Source organism: Lolium rigidum, chromosome 3 (assembly GCF_022539505.1).
Source record: "Lolium rigidum isolate FL_2022 chromosome 3, APGP_CSIRO_Lrig_0.1, whole genome shotgun sequence".
NCBI lineage: Eukaryota > Viridiplantae > Streptophyta > Magnoliopsida > Poales > Poaceae > Lolium > Lolium rigidum.
Window position 1 is genome coordinate 26,589,073 of NC_061510.1, and position 10,818 is coordinate 26,599,890.

Consider the following 10,818-nt stretch of genomic DNA (forward strand, 5'->3'; position numbering starts at 1 on the left):
CAGAACGAGTACGAAGGTGAGAAGGAGAGGTCGTCCATTCTTCCGGCCGAGGACGAGCTCGAGGTCGCGGGCGAAGACGAGATGCCGATGAGGACTGCGGAGCAGATTGCGACCAATGCCGAGGTCCTGGTTGCCGACGTCTCCTCCTCCGGTAGAGGTGCTGGTGTGGAATCAGGTGGCAGCAGCACCCAAGTTTTTTCTTCTTTGAGCATAAGCTGATAAGCAGTAGCACCCAAGTGGGCCGTAATGCTAGAATTGTGTCGACGGTTTGCTGGGCCGCCTTCATTCTTCCCCGAGCTTTGCCTCTGATGCTGTAGCGGTACTGTTAACTGAACCCTCGACGCGGCGGCCGGCGGCGGCGCGCGCCTCTCCCCTCCGTCCGCGGCGGACGCGCCGTGCTTCCGCGTCCAGACGAGTCGCGGCTCTCCTATGCGGCTTCCCTTCCTCCTTCGAGCGCTGCTGCCACAAACCCGCAGCCCGTCGCCGCCACCGCAGCACCACGAACCGACCATGGTCGCCACCGCCGCCGCCTCCGCCTCCAAGGTCGATTCAATGATGGCCAGGGTGGCGCTCGAGTGCGGCGGCGACATCTCCGCCTCCCAGGAGGAGGTCCTCGCCAACGCCCCCTTCCTCGGCGGCGACAACGGCCTCGCCGCCTCGGCCTCCGCCGACGACGAGGAGGTCTTCGCCACCCCTCCTGATGCCACCCAGCAGCAAGACGACCCCATCACCATGTGCACCCTCCCCTTCACCCCGACCCCGTCCAAGACGCCCGCGCCTCCATCCGACGACGCCGACGCGGCGCTCGCGCCTCCCTCCTCCAAGCCCCACTCGCCTGTGCCTCCCTCCTCCAAGCCCCACTCGCCTGCGCCTCCCTCCTCCTCCTCCTCCGACGGAGATGCGGCGCCCGTCAATCCGCGCCGCAAGCCCAGGGTTTGCACCAGGAAGGTCAGGGGCGCCAGGATCCGTACCCCAACCCCGAGCCCCGAACAACAGCAACCAGAGCAACAGCCAGAGCCAGAGCAGCAGCCGCCGCCGCAACCAGAGCAACCGGTCCATGCCGATCCTCTCGTCAGGGCGGTGCTCATGATCCCTACCAGAACCACCACTGCTACTGCTACCGCCAAGCAGGATCCCGTGGAGGACTTCCTCGCGCTCGCCCGTCAGAAAGGCCTTATCTAGCCGTTCGTCGCTTCCTGGTACAGTCCTGCATTTCTCTTCTCATGAATTTCACATTTCTGATGCTTTCACTTGTCTCACCGCATGAAATTTCTTGGTGCAGGGGTCCTGCACTCTTCACCTAGACTATACATGTTGCCAGGCTGCCTTGGACTTTGTCACTGTATGTTGTCAAATCGAATGTTCTGGTAGCGCCTTTTAAATGATTACTAGGTTAGATATAACCATGAGAATGTTGATGTTGGTACTTAGTAGTATCGTTTATGGGATATTGGGATTACACTCATGTTGTGGGTGTGTCTTATGCTTTGCAGTTTTGGTCTTCAGTGTCATGGCCAATCCAGCAATGCTTAGGTAGATGGTTTGCAATAGATTGCAGCAATTTTCCCTGCAAAAATGTTTATATATACTACAGAAATTTGACACTTTTTGTTTCGCCTTTCATTCCCATTTTTTCCCATCCCAGTGCCCATATCATGCTCCTCTCCTACTAGCATTTCTGCTGTGTGCACATAAATATGTGGCAATTTTTAGCTTGTTAGATGAGTGATCAACTTGGATATTGTTCTTTCAGGTGTTGTCATCTTTGTTCTGGATATGTGGCAATTGTCCATGCACGTTTGATTTTTGTTTTGGGTGACTCTTCGGTTATCTTGTACGTGGTTTCTATACTTCATGCACTGTCAGAGAACTAGCTAACTTTTACTGATTTTTTACTCGTTCTGCCTGTCATTTTGTCAAATTAAAGTACATTTGAACATGTGCTTTCCCCTTGGATTGTTTTGCTTAGCACAATCAGCTATCATTTATTTATCGTTTCTGGTGTGACATGGGGAGTTGCCTTGAATTTTGGGGACACTGCTACAGTTATCCGGAAGGCTGTGTAATAAGAATATTGGAACTACATGAATAGAGACCGCTGCTTTTGTGCAAATGTGCTGTCCACGTGTACTATCATTGCTGGTGCTTGTCTTGCTGCAATATGCACAGGATTGCTAACATACTTCCCATGGGATATTAACCAGGGACTGATTCAGATTGCTGCTCTACATGTATTCACACGATCTTTTTCTCCACCATGTTTAGCTGTTCATGGTTCAAAAAGAGGAACACTCTGGCTACAGTGTTTAACTTGGCCTTTACTTCTACTATCAGAAGTACCACATTCAGTAAAAAAAAAGGAAAAAGAACTGTTCTGAATTCCTTTGATAGACCATTCAGATAAACATTGGTGCTTGTTGATTAATCGAGAAATTTAACATTGAAACAAATGAACCTTGCATACTTAATTGTTCACTTTTGCTATTCTACAGCTAGCTGTTTTTCGATTCGCCAACATTGTTTTTTCTGTCCGTTCGATTGTCACAAGCCTGTGCATTTTGATGTCATTTTCAGGGTCGTTCAATCCTGTTCGGGCTCTCCTATACCCGCTTGTCTCTCCGTGCCCGCTTATACCTTGTGCTTCATTCCAGCTCAGTCAGGGCGTTGAGTTTCTGCCGTAGTCTGTCTAGGAACTCTGGCATAGATAAAGAGGCAAGGCGCCTGGTGGAGCGGGTGGCACCGGCTAGAGGCCAGCTTGCTCATTTCCTGTCATTTTTTTACTGATCGTGTGTTGGGTATATCCGGTGCTTCCTGTTTATGGGGTGGTTTGGATCTCGGATTTTTGTTCCGCGGTGTTGGTGTTGGGAGTTTGGATCCATGATTTTCAGTTATGAGAGGGACGTCTGTGCCGTACTGCTGGGGCATGGAGAGCAGGTAGGTTGAGGAAATCGGTAGGTAGTTGTTGTATACAGTTAGTAACTTGGTATGCTTGTATTTAGAAGAGCCAACACTGTCTGTTTTCATCTATTTAAGCCAGTTGCTCTACTTGAATGTAGTATGTTGTATGTTTATTCTGAATTTTTAGCTGGAACCTGATTGCATTGGTTGCTTGAGCTGATTGGCCAAAAGGCCCAAAACTGATATTTATGAAAGCGTATTAGATTAAAGTTCATGCTTGAGGTAAGAATTGTACCTTGATGTGTTTTTTTGTCATTCATTTCTCCATTGTTCTCGTAGATCTATTAGTATTTTCCCGCCTTTCTTCATGCATGCATCAGATTATCTACCTTATTCTTAGTCTTACCAGTTGGTGACCTATGTGGGATTGTCCTTTTTACTCAACCAAGGTGAGGTTGTTTGCTTTAGTGCTGTCATTGGCAATTTAACCTAGATGCATATAATTTAGAAACTAAGAAGTACTAAGAGTTCTTACCTTCTTTGTATTTATCCTTTCTTACTACTTTCGTTTTCTACATTTTCTTTCTTGTTCTGCTTAACTTTCTTTTTCTCCATTATCAATTTCGTTAGTCTCTCTTGATAGAAGAGATAAGTAATAGGGACAAGACTTTCCTCCATTATCAATTTCAGTTTTGGTGCTTTACTTCATTTCCTTTTAATGTTTGCCATCCGTAATTTTTCAGTTATTATTTTTTTATTCAGTTTGTCTTTTCTTTCATCATTTCTTAGTTTTCTTGTCATTCTTCATTTTTCTGCAATGTTATTCTCAGTTTTCGTCAATTATCTACCTTCTTATTATTAGTCTTGACAATTGTCTCATCATTCTTAATTTATCTGCCTTGTTATTCTCATTCTTGTAACTTAATTTCCCTTTTCATTATCTGATACTAGTTATCATTTCATCAGTGTTCACTATCTCTTTATTCATTATCCGTTTTCACATTTTGCAGTTATTCTTTCATCCAGCTGTCATTAGTGCTTCATTCTTGTCTGTATTAAATTATTCCTTAGTCTTTTTCAGCCTTTAGTAAGTCTTGTTTTTCTCTTCAGCCTGTTGTTTTCTTTAGTCTCGAGCTTTTCATTATTGTCGTTTCTCACTTCAGTGTTTTTCTTTCATTTTTGAGTTTAAATTCTTTCGGTGACTTTAGTCATGATTCTATCAGTCTTTTGGGTCAGTTATCAGTCGGTTTGTTAGCATCTCAGTTATCAGTCTCTCTTCCTCATTCCATTTCTTTCTCTTTCTTCAGTTTTCAGTCTCGCAGCCCCTTTCCCTCGGTTTTTAATGGACAATTTGAGGTGTAAGGGCATCTGCAGCGGCCCGACGCATTTTTGACATAATTTGTGTCCGTTTTGGTCCATTTGCGTCGGGCCATGGACATAAAATTAGCTTATTTTTTCAACTTCTACGTTTGTGCCCACCCCTGCCGCAGTGGCCTTGCCCTTTCTTTGACCTCATCTGACATGGGCAAGGGCAAGCCGAATGAGCCATGCATTAATTAGGGGAGGAGAGAGAGGGGAAGATGTCTTTTGTGTGACTGGCACAAGCCTAGGAGCAGGCCGTATGGGTAATGCATTAATTTGGAAAGGAGTGAGAGGGGGAGATACTTTTTGACGGGGCATGTGGACAAAATGCATCTTCCCCTCTCACTTCTCTCCAAATTAATGACCCATACGGGCTGCCTTGCTTGGCTTGTGCCAGCCACACAAAAGGCATCTTTCCCTCTCTCTCCTCCCCTAATTGATACATGGCCCACACGACCTGCCCTTGCCCATGTCAGATGCGGCCAAAAAAAGGGCAGTACCGCTCGGGCAGGGGTGGACGCAAACTGACAAATTGAGAAAATGAGCTAATTTTATGTCCGTGGCCTGGCGCAATGGACCAAAACAGACACAAATTATGTCCAAAATGTGTCGGGGCCACTGGAGATGCCTTAAGTATCTATCCATTCAATTCTTCTCAGAGAAATGGATTTCGTGTGGTGTCCACACATGATTTCTCTCAAAGAGAGTAGGTGGTTAAGCCAGGGTGAAGTAGCGGCGGTAGAGCGCTAGTCTAATGCTTCTTCATTTCCGTTTTTACTCAAGGTATCATTATCTACGTAGACTATTTTTTTCATTCTAATGGGTACCTTTATCAGTGCTCATATCCAAGCATACGGATTATAACATGTACTACTTTTGTCCATAAATTTATGTCAAAATTTGAATGTATGTACACACTATTTAGTGTATTGATACATCCAAATTTAGACAAATTTAAGACATCTATTTATGAACGGAGGAGTAATATTCTTTTCTTGCAAAAGATTGTTCAGTAATATACCGGTTCAACTGAAACAGTGTGCAAGATGTTTTATATTTGTTGCATGTCCCCATAGTTTGTTGATTACCTTATGGATCATTAGTTACAAGATATTTTGAACTTATCTGTGCATTTTGTTTGTTCATCTTAATCAAACTCTTTCATGCCTTCTGTATCAAATCTTTCAAGGCTTCACCCACATCAAACACTTTTCCTATACGGCCCTCTTGTGTAAATTCTTTGGGTTTCTTTATGACTCTCATCAGAACCTCTGTTGTTGTGACCATTGTTCTTGATACACCTCCTCTAACTTCTTTTACATGTTACTTACTGATTTTTCTTTGCCATTCCTCAGTTCAGTCTTTTCTATCGTTCTCCAGTTTAACTTCTTTGCCAAGTATTATGCAAAGTTTTAAATAGCGGGCTATTGCATTTAGTGGCAGATTTTTTCGCAGCTATAAAAGGCTATAGCCTAGCTATAGCCGGCTATGGCCATTTAGCGGTTTTACTAAATCATGAAGAAAAACAAAATTTGGGCAGCACATATTCATCTGAGGAAACGGAACTGGTGCAAGCTGTTGTACTGATGAAGTGCTTGATATACCGACACCTGCAGAACAGAACAACTGGTGAGCACCCAGCAGCAGCATTAGACTGTAGAGTGGAGAGGCAGCCGGGAGTAGCAGCAGCAATCAGGGGAGGCAGTGCTAGATCCAGTCCGGCACCTAGTGTTGTTACCTTGGCCGCGTCGTTGCTTGTGAAGTTGCCGGGGAGCGCAGGTGGGTCGCGGCCGAGAGGGAGCAGCCGCCGGCAAGCGCAGGTGGGTCGTGGCCGAGCAGGGGGTAGGGCAGCCACCACGAGCGGCCTGGGTCGCCGCCGAGCGTGAGCTAGCGCGGCCAGGGAGCTGGAGCAAGCGCGGCCAGCAGCAGGAGCTATCGCGCGCGGACCGGGATGCACGCGCCGCCAAGGTCGCTGGTCCTTATCCAGTTCGAGGAGAGAAGAGGAAAGGGGAAATTTGGCTTAGGGTTGGTCTGTGGTATGGATATTTGGTCGATTTGCTGAAAAGTCTGGGCCGCACAGAGGCTTAGCGGCTAAAATTTTAGCCAATTTTAATGCTAATAGCGGCATATCGGGGCTAATAGCGGATTTTATCCTTTTAGCCTCCGATGGCTCTAGCCGTAGCCGCAGGTCTCCCGGGAGGCTATAGCCGCGTAGCCGGCTATTTAAAACTTTGGTATTAGGTCTTTTCATTCTTCACTTTTATTTTTCAGTTCCTTATTTCAGGTGTAAGTCATGTTTACAACATCATAGATCATTCTTCGCAAAAGTAAACAAACAATATAGGTAGCTGGTTGCAAAACCCCCGTCAACAAGTTCATGGCACTAGTGGCAAACTAGGCCAGCGGCTATTGGTGCATGTTCTCTTTCATCTGATTTTCTTCTTTTGCCAACAAGTTAAGATTTTTCGGTTTCTGCATAGACAGGATGGACTTTTAGTTGCGGATGATGAAATAGACCAGTTTTCCATAGAGTTGTATTGCATTTTTATTTCTCTGAGTTTCATGAGTTGTACTGTTTTATGTTCCTTGGTTGTCATTTGTAGATTTCTTTAGCTTGCTACTACCTAGAGCGTGCATCTATGTATAACACTTATATACTTATATACTTGCATCTTTGTATCTTTATTGGAATTAACCTGCAGACTCTGTTGTTTCACCATGTAAACAACATCAATTATTCTTTCATTGACAAAAGGGACTACAATCTTATACTACCTCTGTCCACAAAAGATGTCTTAGATTTGTCAAAATTTGGATGTATGTATACACTATTTAGTGTATAGATACATCCAAATTTAGACAAATCTAAGACATCTTTTTATAAACAGAGGGAGTACGTTTTTTTAGTCCACTTTTCTATGCGTTTTAGGGATAGAATGGACCTCATGTTTTAAAAGAAAATTATAGAGCGTGTTCTACCTTATGGGGGCCTCATTTATTTTAGGCACATGACGAGTCCTTTTCTACTTTTGCCTAGATGTTGTGGTCTAGGCCTTTTTGGTTTTGTGTCTATTGTACTACCTCCATTCCAGCGAATAAAGCTTATATTTTTTTCAAAAGTTAAACTGCGTAAAGTTGACCAAGTTTTTAGAAAAGATCATTAATATGTACAATACAAAATCAATACTGTTAGATACCTCATGAAATATATTTTGATATATCTATTTATTATCTTAGTTCTTGATAGTTTTTTTCTAAAAGTTTGGTCAAAATTTACTTAGCTTGACTTTTCAGAAAAAAATATAGGCATTATTAATTAGAACGGAGGAAGTAGATATTATGTGCAGTTAGTGAATGGTGAGATGGCCCTTGCACTAACAAACAGAGGGAGATTTTTTTTTTACTTTGCATGTCTGTTCGGGGAGTACGAAGACTTGTTGTCATGTTATTCAAGGTATGATTTGTTATTAAAAGTTGTTGCTCTATCCAGTTCTTTCTGAGACCTTCATGTTTTGTTATAAATAAAGTAAATGTGATGACAACTGTTGCCATTAATACTGAGACATCAGATGGCCACCAAAACCCCATGTGTATGGAGATGATTACCAAAAGCCCTTCAGGACTGCATGAAAGTTGGTACTCGCTTTGATCCATAATATGTGTAGTGGCCACATATTATGGATCAGAGGGAGTAGCAAAGATCATGTTCTTGGATGGCTTTGATCTGTTTTTTTTTTATTGTTCAGATGAGTTAAGGGGGGGTGTTGATCCATTAGAAGCCCTTGCTTCAGTTGTGCACACAAGGAGTGTTGTGTTTTCACACTGATCATTGTTGATGTATGAGTGATCTATGTTCATGTGATTTTCTAGAAACCTATAGCAACTAGTATATGGTTTTTTATGGTGATGGGTGTATGTATGCATTACTATTTTGACTCTACAACATCTACATGAGTTTGTAGAAATATAATGCCAGTTTTGACTGTATGAAGGTATGTATGCTATTCTACTCATACATCAATTTGACAATATACTGTTTCTCTAATCTTATTCATTTTTAAATTTACATTACTGTATTTTGTTTTGAGTGATAAACCGCTGTTGTGCTGTGGCTTTGTACACGCAGCCAGCAGCAACGAGCTAGCCCACTAACAACCATCCTTGTCAAAACACTTGAGCACTGTCCCAATTCTGGAAGCCTAGATAAACCTGTTAAGGAATTTCTCAGGTACCCTACCCGTTAGGCACATAAAACAGCAGGGAAGTGTGAGTGGTGATCTATAGTTAAAAAATCTTATTGTTCATGAAAACAAAAACAGTGAGCTGTTCATTTCTTTTTATATTGTTGCGTATTGTGCCTTTATCTACTACTTGTAGCATTTCTGGTGCAACATGGTTGGACTGATGTCAGACATAATAGAACCTTTTTTTTTCGAAAATGGCAATGAGCCTGGCCTCTGCATCATTTATCCATATAGCCTTTATTGTAAAACATCATACAACTAATATGCACGGTGGGATATAGATGTTTGTTGCTGGTTTTACCCTTCCTATATGAGTCTTGATTGTTCTTCAGGTTTTGGCATCGTTGTTCCGGATATGTGCCAATCTTCATTGCGCATTTTATATTTTTGTTTCTGGAGAGTGTTGGGTTCTCCTGTATGTGCTTTCTATTCTCCATACCATGAGAGAGCAAGCTGACCTGCATTTATCTTTTGCTTGCCATGCATGTCATTTTATCGGATTAAAGTACAGTTGAACATGTGTTTTTTACTGGGATTGTTTTGCTTGGCACAGCCACCCCACCATTTATTTGTCGTTTCTTGTCTGCGAGAATTGGGAGCTGCCCGGAATTTTGGGTACAATGTGCTCCAATAATCTTACATTTCAGAATCAAATGAAAACAATTTATTGTCTTGATGAAATATTGGCATCTGGAGGTTGTTTTCTCAAAGCTTGTTATTGTGATGGGAGTGAGCTTCACGCACCCGTCGTCTTTGAAGCCGCGCCTCTACTCTCCAAGCCCTTTTCCTGTTTTTCAAAGAAGGTGAAACGTGCATATCTATTATATACACCTAATAATAAATTAGTGTATAATACAGTGCTTCGTCCCTACCTACATATAAAGTGTATTTGTTTTTTAGTGTATCAAAGGAGGTTGAGACCCTCGGCTTCTGCATCGAAGAATGTATATGTCATTTATTTAAATTTTATTTGATAAAAAGCTGAGCCCACCATTTAACACCTATAAAACTGGCAATGGGTAACATTGCCATCAGGGCCTTATTGTCTAAAAATAGACAACACCGCACTAGCAGACTAGCTAGGTACAAGGAGCATCACAGTGTCACGCTATGGTGAAATAGAAGCATACATCTGGTCTAGCAGACCTTTTGTGAGCGCCTCATGCACTCGCTCTGGAAGCCGTCACTGCCACCAACCGTTGAGCAATCTTAAGGGCAGAACCCTCGCCAAGCTTGCCATGACGCTAGACAACGCCCCTGCTTTGTGCGAGGCCCTCGTGACATTGTGTTGCCGAGACTCGCCGTCGTCGACCCAATAGATACACACCACTGTACCTATTGCCTCTATCATCCAGCCGTTGCTTAAAAAACAATGCCCCCACGAGGGAGAGCGACACTGAATCCACACCATTGTTCGATCCGAGAGACCTAGGTTTACGGTTTTCGTTGAAGCAGCACCAGTGAGTAGATGATGACTGCACCACATATAGACCTAGCCCCAGCTGCCATGACCAGGGTTTTCACCGGCAGCCTTGCCCTCAACTCGCCGCCGCAGCTAGACGCGGGATCGTGTGATCTGCCACAACCTCGTCACCTGGTTATCTATTGTTGTTCTCCTTTCAGTTTTTTTTTTTGTTTTATCATGCAGTAGCCACCAGCCTGCTGTGCTTGGAGAATAGTGAACTCGCCCGTTACACCGTATCCTCCAGAAAGTGACATCGCCGATTGATTGTTTTTCTTTTTCCATCAAGCATCATCGATCGTCTCAATAGTCTAACATATGGGACGTTGCTATCCTTGCATCATCTAAGCATCTTGGCAGACTTGTGCCTGAATATTACTACCATGTCGGCATATAAAGATGGCACAGACTAACCATGAAAAGCGAACAAAAGGAGCTTGGAAGTTGAAACTATGTTATAACTGTCTTATTGCTAGTTCTCTGTTATTACTAGTAATTTTATTTATATTTTGCTGCTAAGCATGACGTTAAAAAGTCACCTAATATTAGTGATGAAGCGACCACGGTTACACATTAGCAGTACCCTTGAGTTTACAGTTGGTCACCAAGAAGGATCGAGAGCTCACTTGCGTCTCTCGGATAAATCAGCTCGGTTGTGAGGGTGACGTGTACATGCCCTCCCTGTTTAGTTAGCTGCCCTGTCCTAAATCTTAACGGATAAGAAGCCTCTGGAGATATGCCTACGTATTGTAAGCACGATTCCGACATTAAGCATATCTGCTTATCTAAGGAAAGCAGAATCAGGACAATCATCGGTGCACTGAACAAGACATGCCTTTGATTAGTTTTCGT

General features: G+C 43.4%; 1 long non-coding RNA gene across 1 annotated transcript; it reads left to right on the plus strand.

Moving 5' to 3' along the window:
• Window positions 1-879: 879 nt before the first annotated feature.
• On the plus strand, window positions 880-1,605 carry LOC124695242. Its single transcript, XR_007000555.1, has 2 exons — window positions 880-1,199; window positions 1,283-1,605. It is a non-coding gene; the product is annotated as an uncharacterized LOC124695242 (long non-coding RNA).
• Window positions 1,606-10,818: the final 9,213 nt, after the last annotated feature.